Source organism: Balaenoptera musculus, chromosome 12, assembly GCF_009873245.2.
Source record: "Balaenoptera musculus isolate JJ_BM4_2016_0621 chromosome 12, mBalMus1.pri.v3, whole genome shotgun sequence".
NCBI classification, from domain to species: Eukaryota; Metazoa; Chordata; class Mammalia; order Artiodactyla; family Balaenopteridae; genus Balaenoptera; species Balaenoptera musculus.
Genome location: NC_045796.1, coordinates 82,933,345 through 82,950,104, shown reverse-complemented (window position 1 = coordinate 82,950,104; position 16,760 = coordinate 82,933,345). Strand labels below are relative to the sequence as shown.

At 36.1% G+C, this 16,760-nt stretch overlaps 1 protein-coding gene across 17 annotated transcripts in view; it reads left to right on the top strand.

Moving 5' to 3' along the window:
* RIMS1 (regulating synaptic membrane exocytosis 1) overlaps positions 1-16,760 on the top strand; it is a 474,848-nt gene that overhangs the window by 195,833 nt on the left and 262,255 nt on the right. The gene's annotated exons all lie outside the window — the stretch shown is intronic.

The window sequence follows — 16,760 nt, the reverse complement described above, 5'->3', positions numbered from 1 at the left end:
GAGTTTTATATTAATAGATAAAGTCTGGGTAGTTTGTGTTCATGGGAACAGTGATATTTTAACATAATTTAAATCATTATGAAACTCATTTGTCCTCTTAGCTCCTTGAGTTTTGAGGATGATCCATCTGCCTTCAGGAACAATAAAGTCTAATGGGCCTTACCTTTCTCATCACCCATTGGATGCATGGCAGGTGATTTGAAACTTTACGGCAGAAGGAATGGGATGTACTGATTTAGTGGAGAGAATGGATCAAATTAAAATCAAGAGCTCAGAATAAAATGATTGTTCTATAGAACACAAGTAGCAGAGTTGTCATATTGAACCACAGTTTTGCTCTTTTCTTCTCCCTCATGCATTGAAATCACTCCCTAAGGGGGTAAAAGGTCACCTTTAACTCTTATCAGCCTTGGAAATCGCAGAGGGTGTACTCAGTAAGATAGGAGACAAGTGGAATCTTACATCAGCCTGTCCTTTGCAGACATACTATACACTTTCATTTGGTGTAAATTACAATTTCCTGATATGAGACTGAGACAATGAGTAGTTCAGGTTCAATATATCAACTCAGCTGCCTCTGTTCAACTGTTTTAAAGTTTAGATTACATACTGCAGTGTGTAGGTAGCAAGCCTGACATTAAGTTGAACATTAACTTGTGTTTTTAAACTTGATGTTAGTGTATGTTCATAAGTTTTTTCTATGAAAAAGAAATCAGGTTGAAAATTATATAGGGTAGTTATTTTCACTAAATGTGTTTGCCTGTACCATTGGTGGTACGTGAGATCATTTTAGGGGCTATTATTTTAATGCAATACCGGTTTCCCCCACTATCTGAAAATAGAGCTTTTCTATGAAACCTTTTGTAAGACCAAATGGCATAAAGGGAAGAAACAATTACCTCTGGACATATCTTGCTAAGGAATGCACAAAATAAATCAGATAAGGCACAGATGCCCACAGACACATTTCAAAGCTGTGGTGGCTGGATGCTGAGATGCTGAGTGTAGACCCTGGGGAAGGAGCTTGGCAGGGCCGCTCTCTCTGCTCTGGGTGTGTACTACCTCTATAACAACTCACTCCAAAACAAGCACGGAACGCTATTTTCACATCTCACCTTTTTTTGTAAAAGTGAAAGTCCTCTTTGGATTTCTTTCATTTAGTGAAAACAGGTACTAGTGTAGGTCTTTCGTAAAAGCAAAGTGGAGTGAAGGGAACTTTTAAAAAATGGAGGATACGTGTAATGTACTGTATTAGGAAAAAAAACATAATTAGACTATCACACTTTTGGTTTCATGAACACTACTTTGGATGAGACTACATTTGAAATGTAGGTAATTTTAAAATCCTTTAAAGAATAAAAGTTTAAGTACATAAATAAAGCTGGTGTTGTGCAGACTTCAGCTACTCCCATAGGGCTGCCCAGATTGATTGTTCCCATACAGGTAGGGTATTTGTGCTTGTTATGATTACTGACTCTGTAATAAGAATTCAGGGGGATTTTGTGGTTGTCAGTCAAAAATAGAATGAAAAAACCTGTAAAATACAATCACTTTCAATTATTATCTTCGCTTTGATTAGAAGGCATATATCTACCATTTATGTTTAAGTACTTTGTCAAAATTTCATTAAAATGCTTCTTAGCTGATTGAGGTTGATGATGAATTTCCTTTTTGGTCCAAGGAAACTGAAGCCAGATTTTGTCTTAGTTGTGTTAAAGAGAATAGACAACTATTAAGCAAAGTACTTGATTGCTATTTCTTTCCCTATTCCTCTGAGATCTTTTATTTTTCGTAGAGAAATTATAATTTACAGATGTGTGGAGGGGGTGCTTTTATGAGAGGAAAGCAAAGACTAATAAGGATGAATAAAACTTTCCTAAAAGGAATCTCCATCTTGTTCAATAGAATAATGATGAGGTCTACTTAGTTTGTTAAATTGGTGAATAAAGTGACTAAAATACTAGTGTATATGATATGAAGACCTAAGGATAGCTAGGACATAAATATTTCTTTACTGAGTCCAGTGAAAAGTATTAATGATCACATTTTTTGCAGCCTGGCAATATTTTATTTTAAAACTTCACTCTTAGCCTAAATCACCTCTAGTAATTTGGGAGATTGTGTACTTATAAAGAAAACAGCTTGTCACGAAGAATCACTTTGCACTTGATACATGTATAAAATAATCTCATTATAGATTATTACATGTGTCAAGGGCAAAGTGCACACTCTCAGAGATAAAATGATAATTTTTATTTCATCAAAAGACTTCTCTGAAGTCTAAATATATAGGGATACTGTGGATTTCCCCACAGCCTGTTTAAATTGTTTTTTTTTTTAACATCTTTATTGGAGTATAATTGCTTTACAATGGTGTGTTAGTTTCTGCTTTATAACAAAGTGAATCAGCTATACATAAACATATATCCCCATATCTCCTCCCTCTTGCGTCTTCCTCCCACCCTCTCTATCCCACCCCTCTAGGTGGTCACAAAGCACCGAGCTGATCTCCCTGTGCTATGCGGCTGCTTCCCACTAGCTATCTATTTTACATTTGGTAGTGTATATATGTCCATGCCACTCTCTCACTTCGTCCCAGCTTACCCTTCCCCCTCCCCAAGTCCTCAAGTCCATTCTTTATGTCTGTGTCTTTATTCCTGTCATGCCCCTACATTCTTCAGAACCTTTTTTTTAGACTCCATATATATGTGTTAGCATATGGTATTTGTTTTTCTCTTTCTGACTTCCTTCACTCTGTATGACAGCCTCTAGGTCCATCCACCTCACTACAAATAACTCAGTTTTGTTTCTTTTTATGGCGAGTAATATTCCATTGAATATATGTGCCACATCTTCTTTATCCATTCATCTGTCGAGGGGCACTTAGGTTGCTTCCATGTCCTCGCTATTGTAAATAGAGTTGCAATGAACACTGTGGTACGTGACTCTTTTTGAATTATGGTTTTCTCAGGGTATATGCCCAGTAGTGGGATTGCTGGGTCGTATGGTCATTCTATTTTTAGTTTTGTAGGGAACCTCCATACTGTTCTCCATAGTGGCTGTATCAATTTACATTCCCACCAACAGTGCAAGAGGGTTGCCTTTTCTCCACACCCTCTCCAGCATTTATTGTTTGTAGATTTTTTGATGATGGCCATTCTGACTGGTGTGAGGTGATACCAAATTGTAGTTTTGATTTGCATTTCTCTAATGATTAGTGATGTTGAGTATCCTTTCATCTGTTTGTTGGCAATTTGTATATCTTTTTCGGAGAAATGTCTATTTAGATCTTCTACCCATTTTTGGATTGGGTTGTTTGTTTATTTGATATTGAGCTGCATGAGCTGCCTGTATATTTTGGAGACTGATCCTTTGTCAGTTGCTTCATTGGCAAATATTTTCTCCCATTCTGAGGGTTGTCTTTTCATCTTGTTTATGGTTCCCTTTGCTGTGCAAAAGCTTTTAAGTTTCATTAGGTCCCATTTGTTTATTTTTGTTTTTATTTCCATTTCTCTAGGAGGTGGTCAAAAAGGATCTTGCTGTGATTTATGTCATAGAGTGTTCTGCCTATATTTTCCTCTAAGAGTTTTATAGTGTCTGGCTTTACATTTCGGCCTTTAATCCATTTTGAGTTTATTTTTGTGTATGGTGTTAGGGAGTGTTCTAATTTCATTCTTTTACATGTAGCTGTCCCGTTTAACCAGCACCACTTATTGAAGAGGCTGTCTTTTCTCCATTGTGTATTCTTGCCTCCTTTATTAAAGATAAGGTGACCATATGTGTGTGGGTTTCTCTCTGGGCTTTCTATCCTGTTCCATTGATCTATATTTCTGTTTTTGTGCCAGTACCATACCGTCTTGATTATGTAGCTTTGTAGTATAGTCTGAAGTCAGGGAGTCTGATTCCTCCAGCTCCATTTTTCTTTCTCTCAAGATTGCTTTGGCTATTCGGGGTCTTTTGTGTTTCCATACAAATTGTGAAATTTTTTGTTCTAGTTCTGTGAAAAATACCAGTGGTACTTTGATGGGGATTGCATTGAATCTGTAGACTGCTTTGGATAGTATAGTCATTTTCACAATGTTGATTCTTCCAATCCAAGAACATGGTATATCTCTCCATCTGTTTGTATCATCTTTAATTTCTTTCATCAGTGTCTTATAGTTTTCTGCATACAGTTCTTTTGTCTCCTTAGGTAGATTTTTTCCTAGGTATTTTATTCTTTTTGTTGCAATGGTAAATGGGAATGTTTCCTTAATTTCTCTTTCAGATTTTTCATCATTTGTGTATAGGAATGCAAGAGATTTCTGTGCATTAATTTTATATCCTGCTCCTTTACCAAATTCATTGATTAGCTCTAGTAGTTTTCCGGTAGCATCTTTGGGATTTTCTATGTATAGTATCATGTAATCTGCAAACAGTGACAGTTTTACTTCTTCTTTTCTGATTTGGATTCTTTTTATTTCTTTTTCTTCTCTGATTGCTGTGGCTAAAACTTCCAAAACTATGTTGAATAATAGTGGTGAGAGTGGGCAACTTTGTCTTGTTCCTGATCTTAGTGGAAATGGTTTCAGTTTTTCACCATTGAGAATGATGTTAACCATGGGTATGTCATATGTGGCCTTTATTATGTTAAGGTAAGTTCCCTCTATGCTTACTTTCTGGTGAGTTTTTATCATAAATTGGTGTTGAATTTTGTCAAAAGCTTTTTCTGCATCTATTGAGATGATCATATGGTTTTTCTGCTCCAATTTGTTAATATGGTGTATCACATTGATTGATTTGCATATATTGAAGATTCCTTGCATTCCTGGGATAAACCTCACTTGATCATGGTGTATGATCATTTTAATGTGCTGTTGGATTATGTTTGCTAGTATTTTGTTGAGGATTTTTGCATCTATGTTCATCAGTGATTTTGGTCTGTAGTTGTCTTTTTTTTTTTGTGACATCTTTTATCTGGTTTAGGTATCAGGGTGATGGTGGTCTTGTAGAATGAGTTTGGGAGTGTTCCTCCCTCTGATATATTTTGGAAGAGTTTGAGAAGGATAGGTGTTAGCTCTTCTCTAAATATTTGATAGAATTCGCCTGTGAACCTATCTGGTCCTGGGGGTTTTTTTGTTGGAAGAGTTTTAATCACAGTTTCTATTTCAGTGCTTGTGATTGGTCTGTTTATATTTTCTATTTTTTCCTGGTCAGTCTCAGGAGTTGTGCTTTTCTAAGAATGTGTCCATTTCTTCCAGGTTGTCCATGTTATTGGCATATAGTTGCTTGTAGTAATCTCCTATGATCCTTTGTATTTCTGCAGTGTCAGTTGTTACTTCTCCTTTTTCATTTCTAATTCTATTGATTTGAGTCTTCTCCCTTCTTTTCCTGATGAGTCTGGCTAATGGTTTATCAATTTTGTTTATCTTCTCAAAGAATCAGCTTTTAGTTTTATTGATCTTTGCTTTGGTTTCCTTCATTTCTTTTTCATTTATTTCTGATCTGATCTTTATGATTTCTTTCCTTCTGCTAACTTTGGGGATTTTTTGTTCTTCTTTCTCTAATTGCTTTAGGTGTAAGCTTCAGTTGTTTATTTGAGATGTTTCTTGTTTCTTGAGGTAGGATTGTATTGCTATAAACGTCTCTCTTAGAACTGCTTTTGCTGCATCCCATAGGTTTTGGGTCATCATGTTTTCATTGTCATTTGTTTGTAGGTATTTTTTGATTTCCTCTTTGATTTCTTCAGTGATCTTTTGGTTATTTAGTAGTGTATTGTTTAGCCTCCATGTGTTTGTATTTTTTACAGATTTTTTCTTTTAATTGATATCTAGTCTCATAGCGTTGTGGTCAGAAAAGATACTTGATATGGTTTCAATTTTCTTAAATTTACCAAGGCTTGATTTGTGACCCAAGATATGATCTATCCTGGAGGATGTTCCATGAGCTCTTGAAAAGAAAGTGTATTCTGTTTTTTTTGAATTGACTGTTCTATAAATATCAGTTAAGTCCATCTTGTTTAATGTATCATTTAAAGCTTGTGTTTCCTTATTTATTTTCATTTTGAATGATCTGTCCATTGGTGAAAGTGGGGTGTTAAAGTCCCCTACTATGATTGTGTTACAGTCAATTTCCCCTTTTATGGCTGTTAGCATTTGCCTTAAGTATTTTGGTGCTCCTATGTTGGGTGCATATATATTTACAATTGTTATATCTTTAAATTGTTTTTGTCTTTGTTTTATCATCTGTTTGGTGACAGGGTATTAACTTTAGATAACTCCTTTAGTAAATTAACACTTTGCTCTTACTAAGTGAACTGAATTACATCCTCTAAACTCAATTCCTTTGGGATTTCCTGTAAAATTTGATCAGTATTTCCTGTTTGGTGGGGGTAACTGGCTGATGAATAAAGCAACTAAAAATGAACTTGCTACCTTTCTAGTTAATCTTTATTTTCATGCAAATAAAAGTGTCAGGTTTTATAAGTTAAGAGTACTTTGTAATAAATGTCAGCAATATGCTGAAAAACAGAACTTGACCATTTTCTTACTTTTTTTAATGTGAAAGCTACACATATCTACCTTTTAAGCATCATGTACAAAGAAACTTTTTTATATCAAGATAATTAACAAGGTACAATGTTTACAAAGTCATGATTTTTTAAAACTGGCTCCTCATACCTTTTCATTGGTGTTTGTTTATAGAAATCATACTAAATGATATGCTGGTAAAGTATGTTTTTATAGAAAAAAACTCAAAATGTAAGGGTTGGGTGGAATGGGACAGCACCAACTGATTTTGGAACTGTCCTCACCCCAAGGTGTTATCTGTACGGAGGTTGATTCTGGCAGCAATAAAGAACTTTGCTTTCACAGACTCTGTTTTAAATACCAAAATTGTTTTGTTTTGTTTTTTCTCTCACTAGGGTTAGATAAATACTGGCAATTCAGTAGAATCATATCCATTTTTTAAAATGATTTGCATGACTGTGTTAAATATTTATTCTCATTATGAAAAAATCTCTCAGAATTATCTATATTTAGTCCATGGTATGATGAGCCATCTGATCATAATTTTCAACCTTCAATCTTTTGAAAAAGAATGACTGTAAGAGTTTGCCTGCACCCACTTTCATGTTTCTCTCTCTCTCTCTTTTTTAACTAGATGCTTTGATGATGAATTTCTTTGTAAGAATGTTCTCTTAGAGATTCTGCCCAGAAAGACAGTATGGGCCTAAGTAGAAAAGTTTATAAATAATAAACATATTAATAAGGAAATATTAGGGTACACTGAGAGGAGAACATTCATTAAGCAATTTAATTGATTAGATTTCTCAAGGTTTCTCTTACTGTGTCGTGCTTGTCTGAGAGAGGAGTAAAACATCAAGTTGTAAAAACTTTCATTAGATAATGAAAATAATAAAATAATAAAAATTTTATTACACATCAGTTTTAGGGATTTGCTACACTTTTTTTCAGGGCCATAGAATTTTAATCTCTTGAATTTAGCATTACTATTCTGGAAACATTTGTTAATATTCATTAATCATTGGGATGTTTATAGTCCTGGTTTTGTCCCCACTCCTGAAATCATAGTTTAAAACCTTTATAAAACCTGTTTCCTGAAATTACAATTTCACAAACCAATGTTCAATACAGATGCATCTTAGGGTGTAGAGAAAACCCTTCTAATTTAAGGGAAGGAACTGTGAGAGGCAGAGCTTTCACAAAACTAAAGACTAACCCATGGCAAACTGCCTAGCTTTCTGTGAACCTAAGTGGTCATATCTCTTGTTCATTTACCTAGAAGTGGAATTACTGTGTCATGTGATAGCTTTATGTTTAACAATTTGAGGAACTGCCAGTTTTCCCAAGCAGCTGCATAGTAGTATTTTTGGGTTCCAATTTCTCCACATTCTCATCAATACTTGTTACTACCTGGATTTGTTTCTACTATAGCCATCATGTTGCATGTGAAGTGATGTGGCATCCCGTTGTGCTTTTCACAAAGCTGTTTTTAAACCAAAATTGTCAAACTAGTTTTATACCTCCAAGGATTCACTTTGTGTGGATTTAGATTCTTACATGAAAATGTTTCTAAGTTAGTCATTTCTTGAGAATAGATTTTTTTTTAAGCTACCATATTCAAAGCATTAGAAGTTTGGTTTCTTTCTTCTCTGGTGATTCTTTATGTCTCTTATGTTACAATTACATAAGTACTTATTAACCTATATAAAGCAATCAGAACAGGAGCTCTGTTGAGTTTAGGATAACTTGGAATCTAATATCTGTCTAGACCAGCTATCCTTAGGGTGCACACAAAGTAAGAGACTTTCATTGCCAATTGAAAAGACTATTTTTTAAACATGTGGAGAGAACTAGCAGCTTCTGTTTTACCATTCAGCCGTAGGTCCAAAATTAACACAGAAGCTTAAGCCCAGACTTTAAAAGACCATTCTTTTTTCAGCATATGCAGGATATTTTCTTGAGTGATGAGAGTTTTCAGCAGTACACAAATAGACCCACATAGAGACGCAGTAATGACCAGATTTTCTGTCACCAGCCGTCCAACTCTCCATACATCCCTGAGGTCTTCCTCCAACAGATTTCAGCAGTAGATAAATTCCCTATCATTGCTGCTACTAGTGGGGAATAAATTATTAGTTGCAAGCAAAGCCTATTTTATCTGATATTTGTATAGCTACTCCAGCTCTGTTTCGGTTGCTATTTACATGGTATATCCTTTTCCATTCTTTTAATTTACTCATACATTTATCTTTGAATCTAAAGTGTGTCTTATACAAACAACATATACTTAGGTTTGGGTTTTTTTTTAATCCAGGCTGACAATCTCTGCCTTTTGATTAGATTTTTAATCCATTCATATTTAATGTTTTTATTGATATGATTGTATTTTTGTCTCCTAGTTTACATTGTGCTTTTTATTTCTCTTCTGTTTTTTTTTTTTTGTTCCTCACTGTTCCTCCTTTACTGCTTTATTTTGCATTAAAGGAGTATTTTCTAGGCATGTTTTAATTATTTCAGTGATTTTTAACTGTATTTTCTGATTTATTTTCTCAGTGACTCTAGGGTTTCCAGTATACATCTTTTTTTCCATCTTTATTGAGATATAATGACATGTAACATTGTGTAAATCTAAGGTATACAATGTGATGATTTGATACATGTATCTATTACACCCATCTTGCCAGAATCTACTTCACATTTATACTACCTTAATCCCAGTGAAAGCTAAAAATGTCCATTCTACATAGCTCTATTCACCCTTCTCCCTTTTTTTGTGCTATCATTTTTATATATTTTATGTCTATATGTTACAAGTCCAATAATACATTGTTGTAACTATCACTTTATATAGTTTTATCTTTTAATGAAGCTGAGAGAAGAAATCAGAGCAAGTATACCTTTACAGGATCTGTTATATAACATTCTTATTTTCTATTTTTGGTTCTCTTAACTTCTTCCTGTGGCTTCAAGTTACCATCTGTTGTCATTTCCTAACTCCAGTCCAAAGTTACTTCCATCCATCTCCTTTGTGCTGTTGTTATTGCCAAATATATGTGATTTCTTTATGCTATAGACTTAACAATACTAGTATATTAATACTGTTTTATACTTCTTTTAAATAATTTAAGATAACAAAGAAGAAATATGAAATTATACTTTCATAATTACCCCTGTTATTATCTTTACCATAGTTCTTTTTTTTACATGTGAATTCATATTACTGTCTAGCCTAAAGAATTTCATTTAGTATTTTTTAAAGATGAGTCTTCTAGCGATGAATTCTGTCAGATTTTGTTTACCTAGGAGTGTATTTCTCCTTCATTTTTGAAAGATAGCTTTGCTGGCTGTGGGATTCTTGGTTAACAGTTTCTTTTTCCTTCTTTCAGCACTTCAAATATATCATCCCAGTCCCTCTGACCTCCACTGTCTTTGATGAGAAGTCAACTGTTAATCTTATTAAGAGCTCTTGTGTGTGATGAGTCTATTTTCTCTGTTACTTTCAAAAATTTCTCTTTGCCTTTCATTTTCAACATTTACAGTGATGTGTATCTGTCTAAGTATGGATCTCTTTGTGTCCTTCCTAGTTGGGTTCATTAGTTTCTTAGACATGCAGATTAGTGTTTTCCAACAAATTTGGGAAAGTTTCAACCCTTAATGTTTGAATTTTTTTGTCTCTTTCTCTCTCTCCTCATTATGGCAACTCCTATTGCACATATGTGGGTGCAGCTAATGGTTTCCCACATTTCTCAGAGGTTCTGTTCATTTTTCTTCATTCTTTCTTCTCTCTTTTCATTAGGTCACATAATCACTATTGATCTGTCTTTAAGTTCATGGATTCTTTCTTCTGTCAGCTCAAATCTAATGTTGAGCCCTTCTAGTAAATTTTTCATTTTGATTATTGTTCTTTTCAACTCCAGAATCATTTTATTTCTTTAATAAGTTATATCTCTTTATCTATCTTCTCTATTTGATGAGATGTTGTTGTCATAACTTGCTTTATTCTTTGAGCATAATTCCTTTAGCTCTTTGCAAATATTTACAACAGTTTTTTTAAATGTCTTCATCTGGTATGTCCAACATCTGGGCCCTCTCTGAAGGGGGGGTCTTTTTTTTTTTTTTTCTTCTGTGAATGAGTTGCATGTTGCTATTTCTTTGCATGCCTCATAATTTATAGTTGAATACTGGCCATTTTAGATTATATATTTGGCAAATCTCGATACCGATCCCAGTTCCCACTCCTGGGGCCTTTTTTTGCTTATTTGCTTCTTTATCTGTTTAGTGAGTTGGTTGCACTATTTCAATGAAACCAATTTCCCCTGCAGTGTGCAGCCTCTGATGTTGCTACTCATGGGCACAGCTTTGGCATGCACACATCATTCTAGCGTTCCCATCAGGGATGCTGGTGTTTTTAACCAGGCAGTCTTTAACCAATGCTCTCTTTTCTTGATCTCCCAGTTAAGATCTTAGTATTCTGCTTGTATTGAAGCCAGTCTTCAAAGTCTGCTCCAATTCCAGACTCTTCTTATCTGCTTCCCTGTTTCTTTCTGTTAAGCTTCTTGCTTGTCTTTTGTTTCCCTTGTTGTTATCATGGAGCTGTCAGTCTTCTCCTTATGGCTCAGCACCAAAATCTGCATTGTTTTTGACAGTGGTGCTATGCTTGAGTGTTGCCAACCTCTGCTCCAAATAAAATCAGTTCCCTTAGAGAAAGATACAAAACTCTTTCTTTCTATGGCTTGTCTCTTCCCCTAGTCAGAACTCCATGCCACTGCTCTGGAGCTGGGGTTAGGGATGGCAGCCTGCTTCTCTCAGATAGACACTCCTGCTCCATGAGTGTCACACTGGACGAGGTCAGTAATATCTGGTATTCTTGATGTACTTTTCCTGGTGTGAAACTTCCACCCTATGAGCAAGCTGGAACAAGGGTGCTCGGGGTCCAACAATCTTGGTCTGTCACAGCAGAGGTAGAGCTTTAACCCAGGATTGGCAGATGGGTAGAGGAAGGGAGCCCTTGACCACTCAACAGCACTTGCCTGGAATAGAGCTGGAAGTGGGGATGAGAAATGCTGCTGACCTTACCTGCTGGGGCAGGAACTATAGCCCTTGACTGGGGGCTGGGGGAAGAGAGAGCCCAAGTGCTTGGCTGCACCCACAGATGGAACTTCCATCTTGCTGAGCTTGGATGGGAGAAGGGAGTGGGTTGTGGCTCAAATGTCACAGACCCTCACTGTTCTTATGGACATTTAGTAGAGTTTCTTGAATAAATGTTTGTCCATTTGCTATATGCCCTTTGGATAATTTCTAGGGACTTTAAATGGTTATTTTTAAAAAGTAATTTTCACCAGTTATGGAGTGGAAGTCTACAGAGCTCCTCTAGAAGTGCCTTTCAAACAGACTCTTGATGGTTCTATGTTAACACTCATCTATTCACTTATTAATTCATTTTTCATTTTTTCATTCATTAATTTACGTTTTTTTCCCCATAGGATCTTTATATATAATTTTATTCTTTTAGAATCAACTACTAATTGCTTTAACAAATGCAATTTTGATGGTGATACATGCCAAGATGCGCTCTTTCTATTTAATTTCATATAAAAAATTCTTTCTGTGAACTTACTATCTAACAGTTTCAGATTAAAGTGTGTGTGTGTGTGTGTGTGTGTGTGTGTGTGTGTGTGTGTGTTCTGTTTGATGCATAATAATATTTATGTAACACCACATTAAAGAAATAGGATTCTCAAAAGCTTCCTCTTCGTGTACATGATGACAGGTATCTGGTAATTCTATGAACATCCCTACTCAAACCTTTTAGTGCCAAAAGTATTTTGCGCCTATTTATTTAAAAGCCACAAGTCTAATAGACTATGACTATTTCCCACATTCTATTTATTAGAGCTGTCTTGGAGAGATCTTTAAAAGTTTATAAAATATGTTCTAAACTTATTAGAGTAGTTTTGCAGACACTTAAAACATTTTTAATATGTCCTAAGTCTTGTAGTCATAACTGAAGTTAGGAACCTAGATCTTAAGAAGTCGTTTTCATATACTTCTTTACTATGGCATTTAATAAATGTATTCATTGAGTATTTCGTTGCTATGTAATATGTACATGCAATAGAGTCTTTTCTTACATAAACTTCAACAGCAAATATTTTGTTTCCAAAATTCCATTTGAATTGTTTCATAATGGAAGAAAAAAGAACTTTGTGCATTTAATTTCTAAACATCTGTGTTGTCAAAAATTAAATTTTCATAAAAATCAATCAAGTATTTTTATTGACCAATAACGTACTGTTGTAGCCACTATCACCACTATCCCTGAACTATTTTAGGAACCATATCAACACTGTCACCCAACTCAGCCTTTTCTTTCTATTTACCAGGATAGTATGTTCTCTTCTTATTTTTCTTTGAGTTCTCTATGCTCTTGGAGAGTAAAGAATGAAGGACTATCCTCCTGCTTTTCTTGTGCGTTAAGTACAAGTGAAAACCCCTCGTTTTGCCCTATGTCTGACTCACTTGTTTTCTCTACCTTTGCTTTATTTTCAGGTTTTGGTAAAAAGTAAATTTGGGGTATTAAGATGAATTACAGGACATGGTGTAAAGATGATATCAAGGATAGTGGAAGTTATATAATGAACACTTCTTGTGTTTCTACTTTGAAATTATTCTTTAAAAAGAAAATTTTGATGATGTCTTAAAAGATGATGTCTCATGTTTTTGCTCATCATATTCACCACCTTCCATTACTAATAATTTTCAGAATCTCAAAGCTCTTCTTACATAATAATCCTTCCACTGAATTTTGAATTATCCAAAAGCAAAATTTTCTATATCAGATTGTCTTGTTTCCATGCAAGAAATGTTTTCTCAAAACTCTAACAATACGGACTGTGGGTTTTCTTTTTTATGCCACTTTTCCCCCAAATTTTGTAATATATAAAATGGCTGTTTCTTATGGAAACATTTGCTATGATTCCTCACAAAAATCCTACTTTTCTCAAAGGAAAATTTCACCCATTGGTTCATCCTCAAAATTTGAGATTGAGCCCTTGTCTAAATTTTAGCTTTAGATGAAGAAGAAAGCTTTCATTTTCTAACAGTGCCACCTGTCAGGTTTGGGGAAGGTGTGAGTGTGATGTTACAGGGGGAAGCTTTGCAGCAGGGAATTCAGGGCAGGTTCCTTGGTTCCCCTCACCGCTGTCTGCCACTCAGACTTGAGCTCCCGGCGGCCCCCTTTCCTTTGGCAACATCCTCAGTATCATTCAGGATTGATATTTCTTTCCCTCCAATAGTTCTGTTCATCAGACTTGTCTCTGACCACTGTAGACCCCTCTAAGATTCCCAGTGTCTGTGACAGGTCAGAGTTCTAATTGTCCTAGTAAACAGAGAGAGGGGCCTCTCGGCAGGGGAGACCTCACCTTGGCAGTCAGGTGCATCTGCAGATGTTCAAGAAGCATCTCAAAGTTAACACATGCAAAACCCAACTCCCATTTTTACCCCCCAAGCTAGCTTACTGCAGTCTTCACCGCAGGAAACAGCAACTCCATCATTGAAGGAGCACAAACCAAAGACCCAGGAATCCTCCTGACTTGTCTCTCTCTCTCTCTCTCTTTTTTTTCTTTTTTTCTCTTATATCTCATATCCAACCCATCAGGAAATCCTGTTGGCTCTGTCTTCAAAATATAACCAAAATGCAACGTCTTCTCACCACTTCCCCTTTTCTAGCCTGCTCTGAGACACCATCTAGTCTGAATTATTGCATTGGTTTGCTAACCAGCCTCTCCTTTCTGCCCCCAAAATGCCACTCCCCAAGCCCAATCTTAGCTAGAGTGATGATTTTAAAATGGAAAACAGACCATCTCGTGTCTGTGCTCAAAACCCCATGTTGGCTTCCTATCTCATTCAAAGTAAAAGCAGAGCCCCTCAGAGTGGTACCCAAACTGCACGTGATCTGTACCCACACACACAGGCACCCTCTCCCAGTATCTCCCACCTGCCCACTGCCTTTGCTGGTGGCCTTCTTCCTGTCCCTACTGGACACTAAACAAAAACTTGCCTAGGTCCTAGCACAGCTGCTGCTTCTTCTGGAGCACTCTACCCATACCTCACCCTGAGCTCTGTTCTGGTTTGTGCTCAAATATTACTGTATCAAAGAGGCCCTCTCTAATCACCCCGTATAAAACTGTGGGCACCTCCCCTCCCACGCTATCCTTTTCTATTTGTCATGTTTAATTTTTCTCCACAGTACTTTCCCCTCCTGTTTCTTTGTTCAATGTGAGCTCTGCGAAGAGGGGGCTTTGTTTTATTCTGTGCAGTATTCCCAGTGCCAGCAACAATGCCTGGCTTAGATAGGCACTTTGCAAATTATGTGATTGTGTTAGGGTTTTCTAGATAGACAGAACCAATATATGTGATTTATTATAAGGAATCGGCTTATGCAACTATGGAAGCTGAGAAGCCCCATGACTTGTTGTCTGAGGTAGGGAGGCCCAGCGGTGGAGTCCTGACCTCAGTGCAGGAGGGCACTGAAGCCCCAGCTCAAACAGGTAGGGGGGCAGTGAATTCTCCCTTTCTCTACCCTTTGTTCTGTTCAGGCCCTCAAGGGACTGGATGCAGCCCACCCACACTGGGGAGGGCAATCTGCTTTACTCAGTCTCCCAATTCAGATGCTCATCTCGTCTGGAAACGCCTTCACAGACACACCCAGAATTAATATTTAACCCAATGTCTGGGTACCGTGTGGCCTGGTCAAGTTGACACATCACATTACCCGTGACAGGGATGCAGTTAGTGTCTGTAGTGTGAGCTTCACGTCAGCAGGGCAGAGAACCTCTTCTCCACCCAGCACCATCCTCCTGCCTTGAGAAAGTCACTGGGCAAAGCCCCACTGTACTTTATATGCTCTATTTGCTTGTTAAAGTGGGGATTAAAATTTGCAGCCCTGGGGCAGCGTGCAGAGCAATGGCACGGTTTTGGTGGCCTTTTCTGCCCTCTCCCACCGGACCCTAGTCCTCCTTGCTCCATGACCACGTGCCCCTTAGCTTAAGCACCTTTGGGAACCTGTCCACCTCCCAGCCTTCTCTCACCTCTGTCCTACTCAGCTTGATTCTTTTGTTTTATTTTTTTTCGGATTACATTTTTTTTAACATCTTTATTGGAGTATAATTGCTTTACGATGGTGTTAGTTTCTGCTTTATAACAAAGTGAATCAGCTATATGTATACATATATCTCCATTCTTACCTGGACCGTGTCTTCCAAAAATTTCTCAAAGTTTCTGACCTATTCATGGTGTCCATCCTTGTTTCACAGAACATATCCAGATATTCTTACTTTTGTACTTTTATAACATTTGGAGGATTAGGTAATTGCTTTCTTGAATTGAAATTTTATGGAGTAATTTTGATAAGGTTGAACTTTTAAACAAATAATATTAGAGCTTAAATAGAATGATAAACCCTCCCCCAGTTTAAAAACCAAGAGTTTTTATGCTGACATTAGGCATGGATAATGTTTAAAGTTAATTTTATTCTGGAATAGTCAACACAAAAGATTTTTAAAATACTCTTTTTGGTGAGTATTTTTGAAAATTTAGTACTTTTAGTTTCTTCTAATGTAACCCTGAATAATTTTTTCTTCTTGAATTCTTGTCACCTCCAACTCTTACTGGGTTGACTGGCCCATTATTGAAATCCAGTAATGTGTTTGGATCTTAGTTATTGCAGCGAGAAAATACACGTCAAATGTGCAATGATATTATAATATCAGAGAAATTTTTTAAGCAATTTCAAATTAGTGGTTAATGCTATATAAGTAAAAGCTTGATGCAAGACACTTTTTGATCATTTTACTCTTTGCCCTAAAACACATATCCAGACACAAAATAATGTACTCTATAGTGTTTTTTAATAAAATGAATATTGTATGAAATATTACTATATCAAACATCACTGAACAATTGAAGCAATTGTTCTCTGATGTATCTTGAAATTATTTTCAAAAGAAAAATGTTTGGATTGTGTAAACTCATTGTTGAACTGAAACTTTCTCATTAATGAAGTAAAGTATTGTGATGGTTAGAGAAAATGAGAGAATTAGAATTTGACTTGGCACACTTTAACAAATGCAAATGAACCAAAGATATTCTTTATAATTTGTCTTTTAATTCACTTAGTACTTTTTAAATGTTCTGCAAAGTAATTTCCAACTTGCATTATTTCATGAAATTATGTCTACACTGATAGTCATAGTA